At 41.1% G+C, this 22993-nt stretch overlaps 1 protein-coding gene across 2 annotated transcripts in view; it reads right to left on the reverse strand.

Moving 5' to 3' along the window:
- Positions 1-22993, reverse strand: part of CDH11 (cadherin 11) — a 113855-nt gene that overhangs the window by 51727 nt on the left and 39135 nt on the right. Inside the window, exon 2 of one of the 2 annotated variants that reach the window (XM_053399640.1) lies at positions 15118-15234. The gene's annotated coding sequence lies outside the window, so the exon portion shown is untranslated. Of the gene's footprint in view, positions 1-15117; positions 15239-22993 lie in introns of both variants that reach the window. The other variant, XM_053399639.1, reaches the window with a different exon arrangement.

Raw genomic sequence — 22993 nt, forward strand, 5'->3', positions numbered from 1 at the left:
AAGAGGATTGGTCAAATGCATGCAGGAGAAAGCTAACAATGGCAACTAGCTATATTGGCTATGCTTTGCCTCCACAATTGGGGGAAGTCATGTACTGAATAGCAGTTGCTGAAGAGTACAGAAGGAAATAGTGTTCCTTTTGTCAGATGCTGTTTGAAAGTTCCCCAAGGCATCTACGTTGGCCACTAGATGGAGCTTTCCTTATGTTTTTATGAAATATATTTGATAATTCCCTTTGTCCTTTGACCTTTCCCCTAAGGACCTCAAGAAAACATTATTTTTATTTAAATATGAAGTGCACTTTCATAAAGAATATTGCAAGGTGGCATACAACTTAAAAACACAAAAAATAACAACAAAATAATGTAAAAGCTAATTGGCAAAGAATCTCAAGTTTGAAAGGCTTGTCTGAATAATGCACCTTGCAGTAGACATCGAAAAACAAGTGGATATGACTCCCATTGAACCTCTATTGGCAAGAAGTTCCACAGGGCATGGCTCATCACACTAAAGGCTTGGTCCTTTGTGAAGGCCAGCCAAACCTCAGGAGAAGGGGGATCACCAAAAGTGCCCCATCCAAAGATCTCAGCAGTTGAGGTGGATCATAAGAAATCAGATGATCATATAATTATATAGCTGGGATGTAGCATAATACAGGATGCAAGAATCACAACTATGCAATTCTTGAAAGTTAACCATCCAACCTTCTCAAAAAACATCAACAACTTCCAACGAAGGAGAGTCCACCACCTTCCGACATGGTCCTCTTCAACTGTCAAAGAGCTCTAGCAAGTTCATCCTAATGTTTTCTCTGAATCTCCTTGTTGTAATTTTAATCCATTAGTTTGCTTTCTACTCTCTGGAGCAGCAGCTCTAAGTCTTCTCTTCTTCAGGCTAAACACACTAACTTCCTCAACTGTTTCCCATAAAACTTGTTTCCCATAAAACTTTATCATCCTGGTTGCTCTCTCGTCTGCACATGTTCCAGCCTTCTTTAACTGTGGTGCCCACAGAACTGGACACAGAACTCAGAACTGATGCCTTTCATTGTACTGAATTTGCAGTTGTGGAAACAATTATTCAGAAATTGGCTTATAGCTAGACCAAAATATGTCAACCCAGAACAAAAATATTGTTTTTCTGGGCCCAGTGCAAACCTATAAACACAGCTCTGCTCTTAAAAACATCCAATAACCTCATTGTTGTTTTGAAAAAAATGGATAATTGCTTGGCTTCCTTTTTGCTTTATTGAATGTGCATTGTTGAAGTGCCTGGCTGGAAAGGCCATACTACATATTTTGCTCAATGCACAGTGTGCTGTTACATCTCATTTTTATTTTTATTTTTTATTAAATATGTATAATTCCCTATACCCAAGGGTCTCATTTTTTTTCTTAATTATTTCAGAGATATTTGATGTGGCCAAGCCATATGTTGTGGACAACAAATCCCATTGGCCGCCAGCTAACAGTCAGCAGCCAAGGGTTATGGGTGTGGGATTCTACAACATTTGGAGGGTGTGTCACATTGACTGCCACTGCCTTAAGTACAAATGTGGACGGACAGTTGTTATAGAGACTTCAGTGCACAGTGGCATGAGACTTGTCCCTTATCTCCTGACCTGTGACATGCCAACAATCTTGCACCCATAAAGCTCCAAGGAACGTTTTTACTAACCCTGGTAGCCATGATGGTGGCCATTTGGTGGTGATGGCTGTGTGGCTGGAAAGAGAAATGATGAACCTTTCCTCCTGATGCACTGCTGTCCTGATAGTTAACAATCCCTCCCCCCACTTGTTATTTAGTAAGGAAGAAAGGGAGAAATAGCGGTATGGTACGCATTAAGCATAAGCGTGCAGTTTGACCTTGATTTTCTATCCACAGCCAAACATAGCCAAGATTACTGCTGCTTTAGACAGTCAACACAAACACGTTGTTTTGTTTTTTTTATCCTTTTGTAATTCAAAACAGTGTTCTGAAACATCTAGTTGGCATATTCAAACCCACATATTTCCATACCTCGAGACAGAAAGAGGGAAACTGGATTAATTTATCACTTAAAGGTGAACCTACCTACCTTGCACTATCTGAAACATTATGTGAACCGAATCAGAGCCCCCCCATGGAAATCTGCACTTCTCTGAATTTTTCTGTGCCAAGTAATGTGCACCAAAATGATAAAACCTGCATAAAAATGCATATATTAGCAATAATAACAAACAGATGCATTGTATTATTCTAACAGGCTTTTGAGCGCTGACTGATTTTAAGGAAAGGGCTGATGCTGTGTTGTTTTTATTGTAATTATTTGTATGTTTTAATACAGATAATTACAATAAACACACCTACATGTTTTAATTCTTTTTTAAAAAGATTTCTCTTCCTCCCCCCCCCATGTTTTTAGCTGTTCCCATTTTATCTGTAAGCCACCTTGATTCCCTGTGAGGGGAAAGGCAGGATATAATAATAATAATAATAATAATAATAATAGCAGAAGACTAAGGAGAATGGTTTTGCGAAAGTGTGCATGGTAGGCAAATTTGCATGCAGTGGTACCTTGAGTAACTTCAGGTTACAGACACTTCAAGTTACAGACTCCACTAACCCAGAAATAGTACCTTGGGTTAAGAACTTTGCTTCAGGTGAGAACAGAAATCGTGTGGCGGCGGTGTGGTGGCAGCGGGAGGCCCCATTAGCTAAAGTGGTGCTTCAGGTTAAGAACAGTTTCAGGTTAAGAACGGATCTCCAGTACAAATTAAGTTCTTAACCCAAGGTACCACTGTATTGGGATAAATGCTGGTGAATTTTCCTGAGGTCTTAAAAAATGGAAACTCATGTAGAAATGTGGAGAAGTGAACTTTAAATTGGAAAAAGGGTGGGGGGGATGGGAAGAAACTGGAATTGACACATTCATCCATGATAGATGTGGCTCGCTGTTCAGAATATTGCATTTTCTGTTGCAGCAATTCTTGACTGGCTTCTGCTTCTGCCTGGTTGTAACAAACTTCACTAGATTTTACAAGCCCTGGATATCCCATATAGATGCGCTTACAGAGTATACCCTCAATTCTGCCACATAACCCTTTCCCCCATCTCAGTACTGGGCTTGTATCCTGGACCAAGATCCTTGAGTCTAGATAATGTACCCATTTCCCACCCAACCACCATTGCTTGCCCATCAGAGACATCAACATGCTGATTCTTACAACCGCCAGGGATCTGGGACCCAAGAGTGCAACATTTCTCTGCAGCAAGTCCATTTTATTGATGAAATATAACCATATATCCTTTGAGGGGGCAGGGGAGACAATGGCTTAGTACAGGGTCACAAACAATCAGGGAAGGAGTGTGATACTCGGCAGGCAAACGTCTTGAACTGGCTTCTGTTGGATCGTTTTGTTTATGCTGCAAGAAAGCAGCAGAAGCAGCAGTTGTGGTTGGCTGTGCTGCACTCCAGCATAACAGAATCTTTGTTCAGCTCTGCTTCGTGCCATTTAAACATTGTGATTCACTGAATGGGAAGCTGCTTCCTGTAAGGGTGTCTTTTCTCCTGTGTTTACAGGCTAGTGGGGGCAGGCAGTGGGGAAGGAGAGAAAAACCAGCCCCATTGAAAAAAAAATGGGGGGGGGAATAGAGGAGAGGAAGATTATTAAAGATTAATACAACCTCTGGTAGTTGAAAAAGGTCATTGAACCAAACCATGTCTCTTCCCTGTGCAAAACAACCCTTGTGTATAATAGTGGCAGCAGGCAAAAATAAGGCAAAAATTAGATTTTAATTGATAAAAACCTTTTATGCATCCACTGTTGCATTTGGGGAATATACTCTTGTGATGTGCAATTAAACAAAGCAACTGAAGATACTTTCAGAGTGCTGGAATGGTGTTCCAGTTAGCTTCAGCTCTGCCTTATTGCAGGGGTACCATTTTAGATGGCAGTGGTTGAGATTGGTGGTGGAGTGGGAAAGCATAGCAATATTTCAGTATGAACATAGGGACATGGGAGAAGTTTGATTCAGTTTGCATTTAAAGGTGAATCTTTCTGCTTCTCATGTGTAGTTGTTTATTCATTTGGAGTATTTACTTTGACTTCCCCTGGGGATGCCCAAGCATCTATGCACATAACCTGGTCAGCAGACTGAGCAGGAACACAGGCCACCCCATAATGGTGAAATGTTTTGCCTTAAATTATTTCTCAGTTTGCAAACTTATTTCATTTTATATGCAAATGTGTGTCCTTTTGTCTTCGTTTTTGGATAGGCAATTTCCTCTTCCATAAGCAGGGATCCTACTAGGCAAGCTACCCACTGGGCAGTCCCATAGAGGCAGGTGGCAAAAATGGGCATTTTATTGAGCACTTGAGCAGCCACCAAGCACAGCTGGCTGGCAGCTTGGTGGATCCCAGATTATGCAGGCTTGCTTTTGTCACTGTTAACAAAGATTTTCTCCTTATGATCATAGCAAGCATTTGAAACCTGGTCTCTGCCAAATTTGTTGGAAACGGCTCTTCATTAGCAGACAGAGAGAGAGAAAGAGAGAGATCATTTTTATTCAGGTATGTGAAAGGCAGAATGCTGCTACAGGGTAATCATAATCTGTTATTGTTTCCCTCTAACTTTGTGCTATTTTTTCATTTTCTTTTTAATGAACTGTGCAGTCTGGTTTAGCAATGGAAACTATGATGGAGCTACAATATAAATGGCTTATTCAGTGCATTTGTTTTCATTGCTATTATTATTGTTGTTGTTGCTGCTGCTATTATTATTATTAATTTTATAAAACCCTTCCCCACCCGCCCAGCACCAGAGTATAATTGAACAGCATGGAGAGTGATTGCAAAGGCAAGTTGTCAGGGGTGAAGCAGATCCTATATCAGAAATGCATTCTTGACACCACCACACCCAATTATAAATTCTCCTTTAGATTTGCATTGTACGAAGGCAAACCATGTGGGGAAAAGGATTCAGGGCCATGTATTTTTGACTCCACCGACCAGGTCATTGGTGAAATTAGCTTTGTGGGCCAAATTTGACAGGAGGGCAAGGTCACCCACTAGTAAATCCCATGGCACCACATTGAAGTCAGGTGTAAGGTGCTTTGCAGCTTCAAAAGGCTGCCTTTCTCCATGTAATGTTGCCAGAGAAGTGTCTTTTCTAAGAACATGTGAGAACTGCCTTTTCTAACAACATTTCTGCCATCATCCCCCACCCCAGTAACTTCCTCCCAGCGCTTGGGTCAGAGGGCAGTCAAACATTTCTATTCAGTCAAGCTTCTGTGCCCTAGTTATTTGGACTGCTGTGAGTTTTACAGTTTTCTATAGTTAGTTCATATTTTATGCTGTTTTACTGTGCCACACTGATCTCCTGAGGGCCAAAGAGCAAGATATAAATAATTTTAAATAAATGAATAAATAAAACATTCTTTCTAAGTAACATGGTATCTACACTATTTCCTTGCATACCCAAAGCTAATGAACTCAGAAAATTGACATGTGCTGCCTTCTTTTGATCTCAATTTATGATACTTACGTATATTATTATATTTTCCCTCTGTGATGCAAGCTGCTAAAACCATTATTTATATGCAAAGAGGCACATACTTTAGAAATTGCTACCACATTCTGGGATTGCTAATACTTCTGATTAGCAATTCATCTATGCAACCCTGAAAATTGTCTAAATAATTAGTAAATTAATAGAGGCATAATAAGGCTCATCTAGGGAAATCAGCAAAGCTGTTCTCTGGGCTTGTGCACACTTTACCCTAAAATAAGGTTGCTCTCTGCCCTCACATTGCAGCAGAGGTATGCTGCATCTAAGCCCACTCCCATCCTGGTAGAGTTTCACTTTCCTAGAAGTTTTAGGAAAGCACATAAAACCCCAGGCCTGGGGACAGAATGCAGCCCTCTGTGCTTTACACCTGCCAAGACTAGACCCTTCAATGAGCCTGCTTTTGCCTGGTTGAGTATTTTCCCTGGTCTGGAACATGTCACTGAACTATGATCATGCTTCTTGGTTGCCTGGATATGGAGAGAGATGTGTGCATATTGAACTCTCTCTGTATTATTGGGAGAAAGATAAGAGCCCTACCTGCTCACATTTTCCTCTGGCTCCTCTCACCACTGGATTTGTGACCTTGAGATGAGTGCTCGTAAGAGACTAGGCCTCAGGATAAAATAAAATCCCCTCCTCTAATCCAAAAGAACATACTGCAGTGACATTTTTCTACAACATATCAAGGATCCCAAACACACGTTCATTTAGAACATAGGAAGATCCCTGCTGGATCAGACCAGTGGCCTGTCTAGTCCAGCATCCTGTTCTCACGGGTTTCCAGTGGGAAGCTCACAAACACACAAAACCTGCTGTACCTGGAACTGGAAGTGAGAGTGCAGCTGACTGCAGAATGGATGTGGGCAGCCTCAAGAACCACTATCTACATTGGTGCCTCCCCATAAAATGCAAGCCTAGAATGAAAGACTAGGGTGATGCCAGCCGTTTCCAGGGACCTTCTTTGTGAGTTCTTTTAAAATGTAAAAGTTTTGTGTTTGCTTGGGCTGAGAGCCGGGGGTGGGGGGTGGAGGGGGGGTGGAGAGCTGGGTGGCAGCCAGGAAGTTGAGACAGTGCATGTGTCAGCAGGAGAATGAACTGAGATTAGTGTGCATTAGTAACTTTGTATTAAATGTAACATTTAATTTAATGTAACATGCTACATTAAATGTTACATTGCATTAATGTAACCCTTTTATATGTATTTTTGGAAAAAATGTTGCTGCTTTAGTTTCCATACATCACTTAGATATATATGTTTCAGAAGATTATATATTTTACACCAGCCGTCAGCAAACTTTTTCATCAGACCTTGTCCCTCAGACCTTGTGTGGGGCTGGACTATATTTTGAAAGGGAAAAAAGAACAAATTCCTGTGCCCCACAAATAACCCAGAGATGCATTTTAAATAAAAGCACGCATTCTAGTCATGTGAAAACACACTGATTCCCGGACCGTCCGCGGGCCGGATTTAGAAGGAAATTGGACCAGATCCAGGCCCCGGGCCTTAGTTTGCCTACCCATGTTTTACACACACACACACACACACACACACACACACACAGAGGTTTTAGAACTTAAGTTTATGAACTTTAGAGCTTGGTTTATGAACAACTTGGAAATAAAACACTGCAAACCTGGAAGTAGGTGTTCTGGTTTGTGAACTTTTCCTTGGAAGCTGAACATGTTCTGCTTCCTGTTGAGTGTGTTCTGTTTGTAAATTGAGTCCCTGCTGCTAATCAGAGGCTTCCTGTTGAGTCTGTCGGCTGTTGAGTCCCAAGCACGCACGCAACACAGAGGTCATATTTGGAGCTTTGGCTTTTGCAAAAAAATAAATAAATGCATTTTTGCTTGTGTGGCTTTTTCATTGTTTTTTTTTTTTACTGTGACTTGTTCTTTGTTTTATGGGATTGACTTGTGACTGTGGCTTGTGACTTCATTTTTGTGACTGTGTGGAACCCTGTTCAGCTACTGACTGACTGATTGATTGATTGATTGTGTGACTGCAGAAATGGACAAAAGCCCCCCCCCCAGCCAAACAATGACTATCATCAGTGCACATAAGGGGGGGGTGTAATTGATATCATCTACATGTTTATCATCTCTTATTTATTTTATAGTACAGTACATTGCTTATTCTCCTTCATGGATCACTGCCTTGTCATGGTGAAGGGCTTGAATAACTCAAAGAAGCTATGAGCTTTGCTGTGCAGGGTCACCCAAGATGGACAGGTCATAGTGGAGAGTTTTGACCAAATGTGATCCACCTGGAGCAGGAACTGGAAAGCCACTCCAGTATCCCTGCCAAGAAAACTCCATGGACAAAGACATCCTGGCGTGCTCTGGTCCATGGGGTCATGAAGAGTCGGATACGACTAAATGACTAAACAACAACAACATCATTGATTATTGCTTTCATTTTATGGATCAATGGTCTTGTTAGATAGTAAAATTCGTGTTAAATTGCTGTTTTATGGGTTGTTTTTAAAAGTCTGGAGCACATTAATCCATTTTGCATTACTTTCTATGGGAAAGCATGTCTTGGTTTTAGAACACTTTGGTTTTGGAACAGACTTCCGGAACGGATTAAGTTTGGGAACCAAGGTACCACTGTACACATATACACACACTTACATTTTTATATTTTAAATAGTATGAATAAATAAAGCAGGACCTGAGTGCAACAGCACTCTCTCCTATGGCTTCCACCAACTGATACATGTGATAACTTGATTACATTAGCATCTTCTGAATGAACCTTCACAAATGAAACACTGCAAATAGAGCATGCTCAAGTGGGAACCGTAACAAAAGTGTGGAGTGCTGCTGCTCAAGATGTCAGCCGCTATATTCCAGCCCCCTCTACTGTCCCCCCTGCAACTGTCACACGTCATTCAATGTCCATTGAGAATATACATCTTCATAGGTCTGTTTTTTTGGAGGGAGAGGTTTCTTTCCACCCACTTAGGGTTGTTGTTGTTTTTTTTTTCATCCCTAAATATTTTGGACCTTCAAACCACAGGGTTTCCCAAAGTTGTAGAATTGTAGAGTTGGAAGGGACCCTGAAGATCATCTGCTCCAACCCCCTGCAATGCAGAAATATGCAGCTGTTCCATATACCTCCTTCTTGTACTATTTTGCCACATAAAGCAATATCACTCCTAACTAAGCATTGGAAACACAATGAGTTATATTAGGCATAGGCAAGCTCGGCCCTTCAGATGTTTTGGGACTACAACTCCCGTCATCACTAGCTAACAGGACCAGTGGTCAGGGATGATGGGAATTGTAGTCCCAAAACATCTGGAGGGCCGAGTTGGCCTCTGCCTGAGTTATATTGTCTCTAACACTACATTTTTATGCAGTCTGCTCAGACATTCAGCATTACACATTAGAAAATAATAAGTAGCACTGTGATGAAAAATCGAGACATACATCTCTATAGGAAATGACCCAAAGTACAATGGCAGCCAAAAGTTAAATGATATCCTCCAATCTACCACTTAGTAGATTCGAATTCCCTTCTACAAAATTGTCTCTATGGATTGATTCATTAAACGAGACCTGCACTTACTTAAAATATGAATCAGAAAGTAATTACTGTGATTTATAAAACAATATTCATTTATACAAGCAGGTCATCCCATTGCTGACCATGGAAGCCAAATACACAAACATCTGAACTGTAGCCTACAGCCAGAATTCTAAGATCGAGTATGCACACTAGAGATTTGTATGCTCAGTCAAGGATTCTTCCATAGTATTTCCAGCAACAGCAGCTACTAGGCTAAATTGTCCTCAAGACCCACCTAGAGTGTCGGATTTGGGGAAAGAAGTGTCCAACAAAGTTGAAACAATCAAATAAGGTCAAGCTGAGCCTCACTATAGTCACCAGTTGATGGAACATTTCTATCTGCTATTTTTCATTTTTGCCTCAGCAATCATAACCATTTTTGTATATTTCACCTTTGACTGCTCTTTGATGATTTAGATACAGAAACAGGAAATTTACATTCTTGAGTGAGCACAGCAGGAATGAAATCATTTCAGGGGAGAACAAAATATGAATTGAAACAGAGAATGTAAATGCCATATGGACACCCAGTTTTACATGACAATCAACAGAAGTGGTGCTTGTTTGTTCTTCTTTGCAGGAAGACAATTGAAATTCTTAATAGAGTGGACACCTAAAATCAACCAGCAGGGAGTCTTCTCTCAGAAATTATTATAGGCATAGCAGCTTCCTCTGTATTTCAAATTCAAAGCACCTACAGAAATCAATAGGACACTTCTCAAAACTGGATGCTGCTTGACTCAGACTCCCCCCCCACCCCCATCCCCGTTCTTGACAAGTCTAAACAACTCCCATCCTTCACACTTTCTCTCACTTCCTTTAAGAAATTGGATGAGGCCAAAGACCCATCTAGTCTGTACAACAGGAAACTCTTAATCCCAGGGTCATGGGTTTGAGCCTCATGTTTGGCAAAATATATACTGCCCTCCATCCATAGATCTTGGGGCAGTTCACACCGGTGACACCTGGATGCCTTTGAGAAGCTGAAAAGGAAGACCTGGATGCAGCAGCACTCTTCACCGCTTGTGATTCCTATCAACTGGTCTTCAAAGACATACTGCTTCCAACAGTGGAGATAGAACATAAATAACCATTGGGGACTAGACGACTGCCTTATCGTCCATGAATTCGTCTAATCTTATTTTAAAGCCATCCAAGGTGTTTGACATCATCACGACGTCTTGTGGCAGCAAATTCCATAGTTTCATGATGTGTTGGGTGAACATTCAATTTCATTGGGTGGCCCCTGGTTCTAGTGAGAAAGGGATAAAAAAGCATCTATCTATTCAGATTATCTACATCATGCATGATCTTGCACATCTCTAGCATGTTTCCCCTTACTTGCTCCCGGCCAAACTATAATGCTCCAATGTCGTAACCATTGCCTCCTTGACCATTTACCAGTTCTGTAATATCCTTTTTGAGATTCTGCACCCTGGGCTATACACAGTATTCCATATGTTGCTGCACTATAGATTTTTAGAACTGTATTATGATATTGGCAGTTTTATTTCAATCCCTTTCCTAATAATCCCTAACATGGATTTTGCCTTTTTCGCAGCTGCCACACACTGGGTCAACATCTTCATTCGGTTTCTCACCAAACTCCCAAAGTCTTAGTCCTGCTCTGTCAGCTCAAATCCAATTAGCATATATTTGAAATTAGATTTTTTTCAAAAAGTAACTGTTCTTAAGGAACTCAAAAACTGTAGCTGTTCCTGATAAAAAGTTATTGCCTTGTGGTGGCTCTTGGATGTTGTCTCCATAATTTCACCACAATTTCGTGATGGATGTTCATGTACCTATAGAAACCTGATAATCTCCTGCTGTTCCTCACGTATTGACATTTCAAGGTTGTGATCATGCTTCATGAGCTCCCCTGCTGACTAAAATAGATTCTCAACAAGGCCATTGAGGCAAAAGAAAAAAGAAAAATGAATTTGTAGATACAGCTTTGAGTGATGGAGGCACAAAACTTACAATTATCCTTCTATTTTTCCATTGTAACTTCAGGAAATGGACCTTTGTTTACCAAATTAGTAAGCGCTCCTCTTACACCACACTTCCAAAATTAGGATTTCTAGAAGTTCATTCCCCAGCCTCTTTTCCTCAGTTGAGACAGGTGGAAGAAAAGTATGGGGTGGAGGTAGTTAAAACAAAAATGAAACAAAAAACTAAAACCCACAGGCCTAAGCACACATATGTGGAGACTGACACACTATCGCTCCTGCACATATAGGCACATTAGCAAAAGGGAAACATTCTCCAGCTTTCACAGCTTTGAGTTTGTCATTAAATGTGTTCAACGACCCCAAGATACCGTAGTTTATAAAAGGGATAGGGATTCTCTTTCAGGGAAAGGGCCACATTCCCTCCTCAATAGCCTTCTGGGGGCCAAATGCCAGTGGCAGGTGTGGCTAGAGGCAAAAGTTGGCAGAGCAGCACTGTGAATTTGTACAGCAGCCCTTTGCACGTTAGGCCAATTTCTACACACACACAAAGCTCATCTCTCTACCCACCATCCAGGCAAGGAAGTAGCACCGGCAGAGTTCACAGACTCGTTCCAGCCAGGCAGAAATACTCAAGCGGGGTACAAAGGAAGCCTGGTGAGGGATGTAACCTAGGTAGAGTCCCAGGCACCACACAGAGAGACTTGAAGTGCTGTATTTTCCCCTTAGATGACACATAGATGTCGTTGCCAAATTAAATTGATCACTGTCTGTTTAAGCATCAAATCAATGTTACTAACTCTCAAGACTAATTGCTGCAGTCTACCTTAACTGGCAAATGAATGTCACATACGCTGTCCTGTATTGAGGGTTTTTCTTTTTCTTTTTTTAAAGCGATGTCACAGCGCACAGGGCATTTAGCTGCCAGAAATAAGATTATCAACACTCAAGGACATTTTGAGCAGAAATGAAGCAGCTGTCAAGCAGAACATTGCTACCCTGCCTGTAAAACAATATGAATGAGTCAGCTAAGCACTAAGCTGTAATGTCATAGGCCTAAGCACTGTATTATGAGCATTGTAATTCAGTTGGGAACTTAGCATCAGATGCAGCTAAGAAGGCTGTTACTGGCATGATATCTATTACAGCCAATGCAGAAAAATGTTTGGGGCAAGTTAAAATGTGAAAATTCTTATGTTTCAACAGCATGCATATTCAATAGCAGAAAAAAGAAAACATGGATCTACAGAGTCTCAGATGGTAAAATAAAAATAAATAACCAACACAACTGAACAGAGAATAGCTGCAAAACAGGGAGAACAGTAGGGATGTGAAATTCCTTATTATCCTAATTGCTTCACACTCCAGCGCTGCTTTCCAGATTTTAGGCTGGAACAGTGAGGGGGGAAAAACACATTGACTGATCACATGTAGCGATGCACAAATCTATCAATTGCAGTTTTGCTTGGTTTTCAAATCTTAAGTTCAGTTCCCCACATTTTCTCATCAGTTTAAGAATGCTAGTCCTCATGAAAATTCACCAGCATTTTAGTGCAAATTTCTCCTAATATACACATTTTTTGTATGCAATTTCCCCTAATTTACATTTTTTTTGTGAAGCAATTTCCGTGATATAATGTATTTTAAATGACATTTTCACTAATATATGTATTTCCATGCACAATATACCAGACTGTATCTACCGTATTTCTGTTCCCATTACTTGGCTGGAAGACTGCATTGCAAAATTTGAAGAAGTCCATATTTCAAAGGATGCCTGTGTTTGGGTTCACATAGTAACTTTACCTTTTTTCCCCTTTTTTGCGTTACCTTCACATATTATTTTGGGAAATGCAAAATAGATTGGTTTGCCTTTAAATGTGAACTGAATCAAATTCCTCCTCTGTCCACAGTCACATGTGAACAGCAGAGCTATTGCAGTTTTGAAATGAGTGGCACTCCATGAAGTAGTTAATGATGAGCCGATGAAATAATGAGATGAAAATAAGCTCCAAAGATAAGCCTTACAGTCAGGAAACTGGGAAATATTTGGGTCACACACAAGAACCATCACTATGGATTAAAACCACAACTGGTTATCAACAAACTCAAAATGTAGTAACTGCACATCGAGTACAAAACATATACAAAGACTGACAAGCTATCTCAAGTCAATGGTCCATTCTAGCTCAGAGGCGGAGAACCTTTTTCACTCCAAGGTTTGCACTTCCTTCTGGGCAACCCTTTGGAGGCCACATGCCAGTGATGGGACCAGAGGCAAAAGTGGGCAGATCAATGAATACAAACTGTACCTTCACACAGGAGGCTAGTTTCTATATATACTCACACACCACTCTCTATCCTGCATCCAGGCAAGCAAGAGACATTAATCGGTGTTTAAGGATGCATTCCATCCAGGTGTTTAAGGATGTATTCCATCCAGGCAAAAACAGCCGAGTGGTACAAAGTGGTGCCAGTGAGGAACGTGGCTGGGGAAGGACCCGAGGGTGGCCCTGGCACCTAAGTGTGAGGTGCCTCACTCCTGGTCTATCTCAACACTATTTCTAACAACAATAGCAACCAAAAACTTCAAAGAGATTAAAATAATAATAATTATAAAAGAAAAGAAACCTCAAGGAGATTCATGGTTCAGCACCGATGGAGGTACTCCCCTCATTTTTTAAAAGTGCATAGCTTGCACTTTGTTGTGCTTTGAGTGAGGTGGCTGTAGTTCTGACTATTCTTCTGCAACCACTTTCCCACAACCATTCTTCTTGTACAACCACTCACAACTTCGTAGCGCCCTGACAGCTCCCTAACAACTTCCTTGCGGCACCATAGGCACCATACTTTAATGCAGAAATACTGTAGGTCACAGTGAAGGCAGGACCAGCAGTGCACAGTTTTAAAGGCATATTGGCCCTAACTGGGAAAGCTTCATTGGTATTGGCCTGCATGCTTCCCAATTAGTAGTAAGCTATTGCAGTCACATTCCAACAGGATATACCACAGAGCAGGGAAGGCTGCTGAATACACACTGAGTGGGATGCTGCTGTGCTGAAATTGGTGTGTGCCATTTTGATTCACAGCTGTGCCTATCTTTAGATGAGGGTGCCAGTCATGCCATGTTCAGGCACTCTTCCTCTAATGTGATTCCAACAACAGTAAACCAAAGTTATTTGTCTGGTCACAGAGCCAGTAAAAAACATGTATACATCTATACCATACATTTTCTAGTATACACTAAACTGAAATATGTTGTGCTCGTATAAAATAAGGACAAAAACCAACCAAGTTACAATTTATTCAGCAGAATCCTTTGCAGGAAGGAAAAAAAAGAAAAGAAATCTAGCAACTATTTCCATTACTATTTTCTTTGTGTCAGTAGGCCAAAGTTATTTGTCAGGGAACTGCCATCGGAACTAGAGGAGGAGGAGGCGAGGCTCCACAGCGATGCTGGAGAGGGGCCAAGCAGGGAGAGAGGCAGGTCTCCGGCTGGGGAAGAAAATCAGTGCAACACCAGGGATAGAAGGGGGCCGATGGGGGAAGCAGAGAGCAGGCTCCAGGACTCTTCACAGGAGACCAGCGAGGAGAGCACAGGTCCTCCGCTACCCACACCCACCCTGCGCAGAAGACTTCCGCGCAGGGAAAGTAGGCAGCGACTTGGCGTCTAAGAACTTCTTTGCTGGAAGAGGTTCAAGAAACGCCCACTGACGGATTCTGCCAGCGACTGAACAGCCACGGAGTGGATGGCTGTCCAGCGAGAAACGGTTTAACCAGGCAAGCTAGCCCAGAGCGGCGGTAACTTATGCACGAGCAACCCCTAAAGCCATTACATTATTCAAATGCATACAAATTAGCATGTATTAATCTTCTTTGATTACCATCATGTGAGAGAAGCACACAGGTGCTCTTAATAGGGAAGTCATCAGAATCATGAAGGGTTTCCATATAAGAAATAAATGGAAACTACATCTCTCTCTCTCTGGAAAAAAATAGTATTCCATCCTTGCTTGAAGTGCAAGCTGTTGTGATCAGGCATCTTACCTTCACCCACTGGAAACCCATTGCCAATTGAAGTAGCATATTCCACCCATTTTAGCAAGTCAGCAGTCCCAGTGAAGAGTCAAGTTCTGTGATGCCAACGTATCCAGTATCCCAATTCTTTCTGGAAAAGAAAAGAGGGGTGGAGTTCAGTTGAAATTCAGGATGGCAATACAGGCTGAATAAAAGAATAAATGAAGTCTTTAAAGCATCCCCCCTTTCCTGGGACCCTGGGGAATTTTGAAGGAGGGCCCAGCCTCTTGACGTCAATATTTAAAAGTAACCAGAACAGACATATTACTAGGGAGGGGATGTTCCCATAATTAAAGTGCTGGAGGCCATGTCAATATCCCACATGTTGTTCTCTTCCCCTTCGAGACAAAACAGAGTATCATGAAAGAAAATGGGCTCTGGAATCATTACCATGTGTAAGAGACACTGTTGCAAAAGTAACAGCTAGAGTCTTGTCGCAGCAGCCAATTAGAAAATTCTGCTGGCTCAGGCCTTTCGAAGCACTGTGAGGCAAATTAGAAAGGGAAGAGAAAGAGAAACAGGCTTGATCTTCAGTGTGTGGACCGGAGACCTATACAGATGCTTGAGAGTGAATGTAGTGTTGTAGTTAGAATTCAGAACTTAGTTCCATGGAGATGTGGGCTCAAACCCCAATTTAGGATGAGATTGAAGCCCTAGCCAGGTGTTCTTTGCTAATTGGCATTATGGAGAGGGAATGCAGAAATGCAACTTCAGGACATGTTTTCTTTCTTTCTGAGTGATGATGTCATGGTCCAAACTGCCCGGCTAATTGACCCATCCTCCTTGCTCCAGCAAGTTCATGAGATGAGAATGAAACTTCCAGTTTGGTTCATGGCAGTTTAGCATAGTAGAAGTCAGAAAAGAAGAAAACCAAGCAAAGGTTGGATACCTTCTTCCATTGGTTTTCTTTATTCCTTTCTTCCTGGGGGTACTCAATGAAATAAGATATGGCAGAGGGAGCCACTGTGGAACCCTTCAAATATTGTTGGACTCCAGCTCCCATCACCCTCAGTCAGAATGGGAATGGATTGTGAGAACTGTGGTTGGATATTATCTGTAGAGCTATCCCTGGGACAGGGAGTTCCATAGTTCCTGGGAACTACAGCTGAGGAGGTCATGTCCCATATACCCACCAATCACACTTCTGATGGTGGTAGAATGCAGAGGAGGAAAGCATGGAGGAAAGTTTATTCAGCCCTGAATAACAACAGCAGCAGCAACTATTATTATTATTATTAGGATCCTATTATAGAATTGTAAAGACAGAAGGGACATGATCTAGTCCAATCCTATGCAATACAGGAATCCTGACCACAGTCATTCCTGGGTGGGCTCGAACCACCAACCTTCTAGTTAACAGCCAGACACACTGATCCATTTTCGCACAGGCTATATGCAAGATTTCAGATGACTTACTTTTCCACTGGCTCACAAGAAGATAGATAGATAGATTCTCAGCAAGGGATAGGTAGGTAGATAGATGATAGATAGATAGATAGATAGATAGATAGATAGATGATAGAGATGATAGATAGATAGATAGATGATAGATAGATAGATAGATAGATAGATGATAGATAGATAGATGATAGATAGATAGATAGATGATAGATATGTGTGTATTTGCATTGGCATTGGAGTTTCTGAATTCTGACATCCCTACTATAATGTGTCATGGGTTTATATCCTGCCTTGGACCTTTGTAACTTGTACATTACAGGAAATAATCAATTATGACCCCCCACAAAGGAAAGGTAAACAAAGGTGGTAAACATGGGAAACTTAAACCGAAAGCTGTATTTTCCTCTCCCAGGGTATTAAAATGGATGCATAATGCATTTTGTCAGTTGTGGGCCGAAATGCCGACTAGCTGATACTTCTTAAGTTATATTTCTTAGGAATAACTTATTAAGAAGAATTATACTTATCTTTTATAACATATTATGGATTAGCATATTTGTCATGACAGAACCATTGGCATTGATTATGATTTCCAAGCAACAGATGGAAAATCCACAACAGCCATTTTTGGATCTATTTTTTGACAGGCCAGCTTATTTATTCCAATTTCAGGTTGTAGTGTTCAAAGTCAAAATGCAACAATCAAGGGGAGGGTGTGTGTGGAAAGTATCATCAATAACTCATCACCAATAAACATGTAATTTGAATGGAATTGATATAGTGGTACTTTTAGCTCAACTCATAACAAGATTATTATTTTTTCCTCTTTTTAAGTAAGGCATTTCTTGAGGAGTTGGTTTATACTGAGTGGCATCGTAGGGATTTGGAAACTGTTGGTACTTTGGATGCAAAGAAACGGGGTGTCCAAAAAACCAGCCCATTGTCCTTGTAGTAATTACTTCACAGTGCCTGATGCTAAATGGACAGTTCTGGGTCCCAAGAACCAGCTGAATCCTGTATTGTCCTTGCATGATAAAAAGATTAGAGGCTGAAAAGCAGAGGAACTGAATCTCACAGCTTCTTAGACTGCACAGTGAAAAGACCATTGTAACATCCTCATAAATCCTCAGCTCCCTGGGCTCTTGACAACTAAAGCAATGGACAATAGAATTCTTGTGTTCAACAAAACAATCATTGTCTGTCAAAGGGCTTATCTGCTTAATTTACAAATGTCTTTCATTGTCCCCAAATAATTCCCTATTAGAAAAAAACACCCTATGACGAGGAGAACTAAATAAATATTTGCAGATTTGTAGTATGTTTGCCACCATGACTGCAATAGTAACAATAAGAACAAGAACTATAACAAAATATGAGACCATTGCAGTTTGCTTTTCTCGGGCCCACATTTATCATTAATGTATATGCCAGGTGTACATGCATTAACGTGGCACATCACTCTCAGTTTTAGGGTGGTTTCAGATGGGTATTGGTTGTGAGACTGATGGTCCTGATGTGTGCTTTTTTCTTTTTTGCTGCATCTTCAAATGCCATTGGCAACAAAATGCCTACTGACATTTTTTCCTCATTTAATCCAGATGTACACTTTCCAGGGAAAATCCAATGAGTAAAAAAAAAGGGGGGGGACTGGTAAATAGGTAAGTTTAAAACACTTTTAAAGTTTGAAATAAGAGCATTTTTTTTAAAAAAAAAAGGAAAGAGAGAGAGAATTCTTAGATATTTAATAAAAGCCTATCAGAAGTTCAGACTAATGTTGCTGAATGATATTTAATTCAAATATCTGGACATTTGTATCCAGTTTCAATGTACAATAAGCAAGCAATAGGCAATAAAAGAATTCCCCAGACACTCATGTCTATCACTTTTTAAAAATAAATTTTCACATTGTGTGATACCTTAAGCAAAAGAAGCCTTGCAAATTCTTATATGCCTTGACACACAACTGAATCCACAATTTTACCAATTCCCCCCTTCCTTTTTAAAATCTGCCCCCTGCAATTTATAAAATATTCAGGGCCATGTTCTTGCTTTAGTTTAGCAAATCTCAACAAAACCATTGGGCTGCTTCCAAGCTTGGTGGCAGCAAACTAATTACTTTCAGATGGGCTTGGCTGGGTTGAACAGACCCAGGGCTCAATGAATATTCCCCCAGACTGTCGATTACAATGGTCAAGGCTGACCTATGTCAATTCTGGGTCAGACAAAATGCATTGTAATTGAGGCCCTGATGCATTTTGACCTGACCATAACAGATCAGCCAAGGAACTCCCTGGGCAAATACAACAGGAGGCATTTTTCTAAATCAGGGCTAAGAAACCTGTGGCAAACAGAAAGGGAAAGCTTTGGCCCAGTAGTGGCTAGTTTAATCCCAAAGGGATTAAAATGGTATGATACTGCTTTAAATGCATGGTGCAGAAGAGGCCTAGGAGAGAAAGGGGAAAATGTATTTGACACTTCTAGTTACTAGACTTGTCTGAATCCACATAAGCTTCATTCAGCAGAATAAAAATCTATGGCACCTCACAGTTCTCAGATTCTTCAAACATTATTTCAGCCATTGTCAAATATATGTCCCAGCCCATCTTTCAGTGTGCATACTTATCTATAGTAAAAAAACAAACATACAAATCTGTATCCACATTGCATTTTAGAGTTCTCCTTTAATTTTCTGCACATTTTAATGCTTCAATCCTTTCAGAGAGAAAAGAATGTTGGCTTTTGACATACAGCAATATCAGTCAGGGGATGGTGTTTTTTGTGTAAACAATTTGCTCTTTGCCATGGCAGAACTGTTTCTATAAAGAAGGAATATATAAACATTGACTCAATCATTTTCCAGTCTGTCTCCAGTACCTCTTTAAGATGGTACTTTAGGAGCTGCACCCTGGCTCACACTGCTCAGCAACCCCCCACCATCCCCCTCAAACAAAACAGTCAGTTTTGACACGGAAAAAATAGCAAAGATGTGTACAATACAGAAGCTGACACCTGAAACCTAACACAGCAGAGCCTTTCCAAACTACTTTCTTGCTGTACTCAAACCTTCCTTTAAGCTGCCACTTCCGCCCTCCACTGTTTGCCTCTGCTCACTCTACTCAAACCACTGCCATTGTTTAAAATCACCACTTTCCGTATTTCAGTTTTCCTCCAACCCTGCTTCATTCAAACATTTGCTGTTGTTTAAAAGCAACATTTTCCGCTCAGTGTTTCCCTATCCATGGTCATTGGCCATGCTAGTGGGGCAAAGCGTGTTCTCCCTAACAGAGAGCACGTGTTGCGGTTGGGGGAACAGGCCACCCTGTCATGACTAGGCAAATTTGGTATGGAACCCTAGCCTTAAGGGGTTAATTGGGTTGCTGGGGAATTTTGGTTGTTGCCAATTCGGAGGAGGGGTCAGAGGCTTTAAATATAGGGGCCAGACGATGGGACGTCCTCTTGGCTGTTTTGCACCGGATCACCCGCCCTCCCTCCCTTTCATAGGGTGGTTTTTTGCTCGCTTGACCTTGCTATGCCTGTCATGGGGTCGTCCGCCTTGGAGCGGGGGCCTGGTAGGAATTTTGCCATTTGGCTGATTGGCTGGTGCCATTTGGTTTTCGCCTACTGCGTAGCAAATCGTCACAACTTGTAAGGTTGGCGGTTAGGCATTGGTTAAATTGGTGCTTGGAGGGGTAAGTGCCTATCCCTCCAAATGATGCGGAAAGGGAATTCCGTTAAAGGAATCCAGGGGCTTGCCATTCTTTTCGTCCTTGTCCGTGGAGCCGGACTTGGGCCGTGCAAGCCCCACAGGAACATGAGGGTGAGAGGTGAGGGACTGTTGCCCAGCTTCATTTTCTCACCCAATACTTGTTTCCCACGCTGGCTTCCGTTGGTGTCCGGAAGGCCAGCTCTGTCCCTGAGGGCAAGGACAGATAGTCATAACCAATGCCTAAGCAACCACTCACATTTTTTGTATTTGAATAAAGTTGTGGCCAAAAATTATGCCAAAAAACCTTAAACAAAAATTGAAGTGTGAAGTGTGAATTATTTTGGGGGGTGGCACTGTGGGACTCAACACGCAAGTGGAGTTGGAGTCCAACAGCATTTAGAGGGCCACAAGTTTTAGATTAGTCCTGAAGACCTTCCTCCAGCCACCTTTTGAAATGGAATTTGGTTTTAAAAATGGCTGTTGGCTGTGAGTTTATTGCTGTGTGCTGCCTTAACTGTTTCCATTTATGATGTGGCATTCTGCATTATTTAGCGGTCTTGGCTGATGTCTTTTCAATTCGTTTTCCTAGATCTATTTTATTTGTTTTTCATTTGATGTATTTAATTTTTCACTTTGAAAGCCTGTGTGTGTGTGTGTGTGTGTGTGTGTGTGTAGAAAAGCAACAGAGAAATAATGAATTGACTAATCCCCTCACCCCTGTGCATGCACACGTCATTTACAAACAGTCAGGAATCTCTTAGGACATGGAGTTGTATCCAATTAAGTTGTACTTGGAATAGTAATGGATCAAAGTTAGTCAAGTTATTATTTTCAGTGGGTCAACTCTGTATAGAAGCCTGCATTGTATACAACCCATTGATCCTGGCTTATTTCACAGTCAAGTGAGTCACAGGTGTAGATCAGGGCAGCCACTTAAGCATTATCAAAAGGGGACAAAAAACAATTTGCATTAAAATTGCATATGCTGACACACACACACAATTTTAAAATAGAAATATATCTCATCATACTTGGGGAAACCGTGACAAGGTGACCTGTGTGCAGTGATGCTGTCAGTGCTGAACTTTGGGCTATGAGCCCCTTGTCCCTCTCAACAGAATGAACAAGAGCCCACCAAATGCACCAGAGCTATCTTAATACATTCTGAAGTTTGTGAAGCATATGGAGGAGTGAATCTGTCTTTGGTCTTTCTCTGTTTCTCATTTTTCAAATCTTAAATTCAGTTCTTGACATTTCTTTTTTTTAAAAAAAAAAATATTCAATTTCCAATACAAAATTAAAACATACATTTTCAATATTATCACAGATATGTAATTTTGACTTCCTTCAGCTCATCCGCGAATCTACCATTTTCTAATCTTCTATCCGCAATTCTAAATTTAACATTGCCTTTTATTTTAAATAAACCTATTCCCTTATTCCCTTTTTTTACAGTGTTTCTAATATTTCTTCACAAAGCTTCTTGTAAACCCACAAACGTTATTTGCGTATCACAAATGCTTTTCATATAGTCCACAAATTTGCTCCAGTCCTTGATAACTTGTGATCTCATCGGTTTCAGATCCTTCCTTTTAATTTATCTAATTCTGCATAGTCCATTAATTTCATTCCAGTTCTTGACATTTCTATACCTGTTTGCAGGTTTATTTGTTTTTTAAAGTCCTCATGAAAGAATGTTGGGCATAAATCCAGACATTTCAGGGTGGTGAGGTTTTGTGGGGGGAGCAGTAAAAGTAGCAAAAAAAACCCCTATTTTTGAAAATCCACAATATTCTTGCAATTTAAGCTGACACAGAGAAATGTTTTTTTTTAACTGAGCATTCTTCACTGAGCAATCCACCCAGACCCCTAGAGCCCTTTCCTGGTGAGTCACTGCCAGCTCAGTCCCTGAAACAAATCATATTGGCCTTACGTTGAACCCACTGCCTGATATTTTTAAACTGGACATGCCAAGATTGAACTTGGGATGCTCTGAATGCAAAGGGTGTGCTGTATCTTTCTTGTCCGGAATTGCCAGGATTGGACCTGGGACCCTTTTTTGCATAAAGCATGTCCTCTGCCATTTAGCTACAGACCATTTCCCTTAACGTGCAGTGATCAAATGCTGAGAAATCAAAGGGTGTTAACATGAGTGAACCAGGCTCACCCAAATTGGCAGGCTTTCCTCATGGCAACCATGTGAATCAGCCCCCAGATATACAAGTGCCTTGATGACCCTTAAAGAGAAGGGCTCCTTGGTGGAGTGTCCCAATATTGGCTGAATGTTTCTTGCCTTTCTTTCCCTCCAACATTCCTCTTTAACAGACTGTTTCCTCTCTCCCTCTCTGGTTCTCTCTCCTCCTTCCAGGGTTGTGTCACACTTCCACAGTCATTAAGTGGTTGTTAAAATGAGCTGCAGAGTATGTACATATCTGCCTTTCTGTTATATTTAATTATGTGGCCAATGCAAGGCATCCAATTGCCTTCCTTATGCAAAAGTATTAGGTAGGACTCGTTACTTTGATTAACAGCACAATGTTTAATGTGAGGCCTTTGTTAAATGGAGATTGCTTTGCAGTCCTTCTAGATATTTATTCCTATGCTCTCTTCTTGAATGCTGATGGCTTCTGACAGGAGAAGATATTCATGGGAGCAAATTCCTGGCAGGCTGAAGAGGCAAAGGGATGTGGTATGCAAGCAACTGGTCCCAGCAATCAGTTATGGTAGATACCTCATCAA

Source organism: Podarcis raffonei, chromosome 8 (genome assembly GCF_027172205.1).
Source record: "Podarcis raffonei isolate rPodRaf1 chromosome 8, rPodRaf1.pri, whole genome shotgun sequence".
Classification (NCBI taxonomy): Eukaryota; Metazoa; Chordata; class Lepidosauria; order Squamata; family Lacertidae; genus Podarcis; species Podarcis raffonei.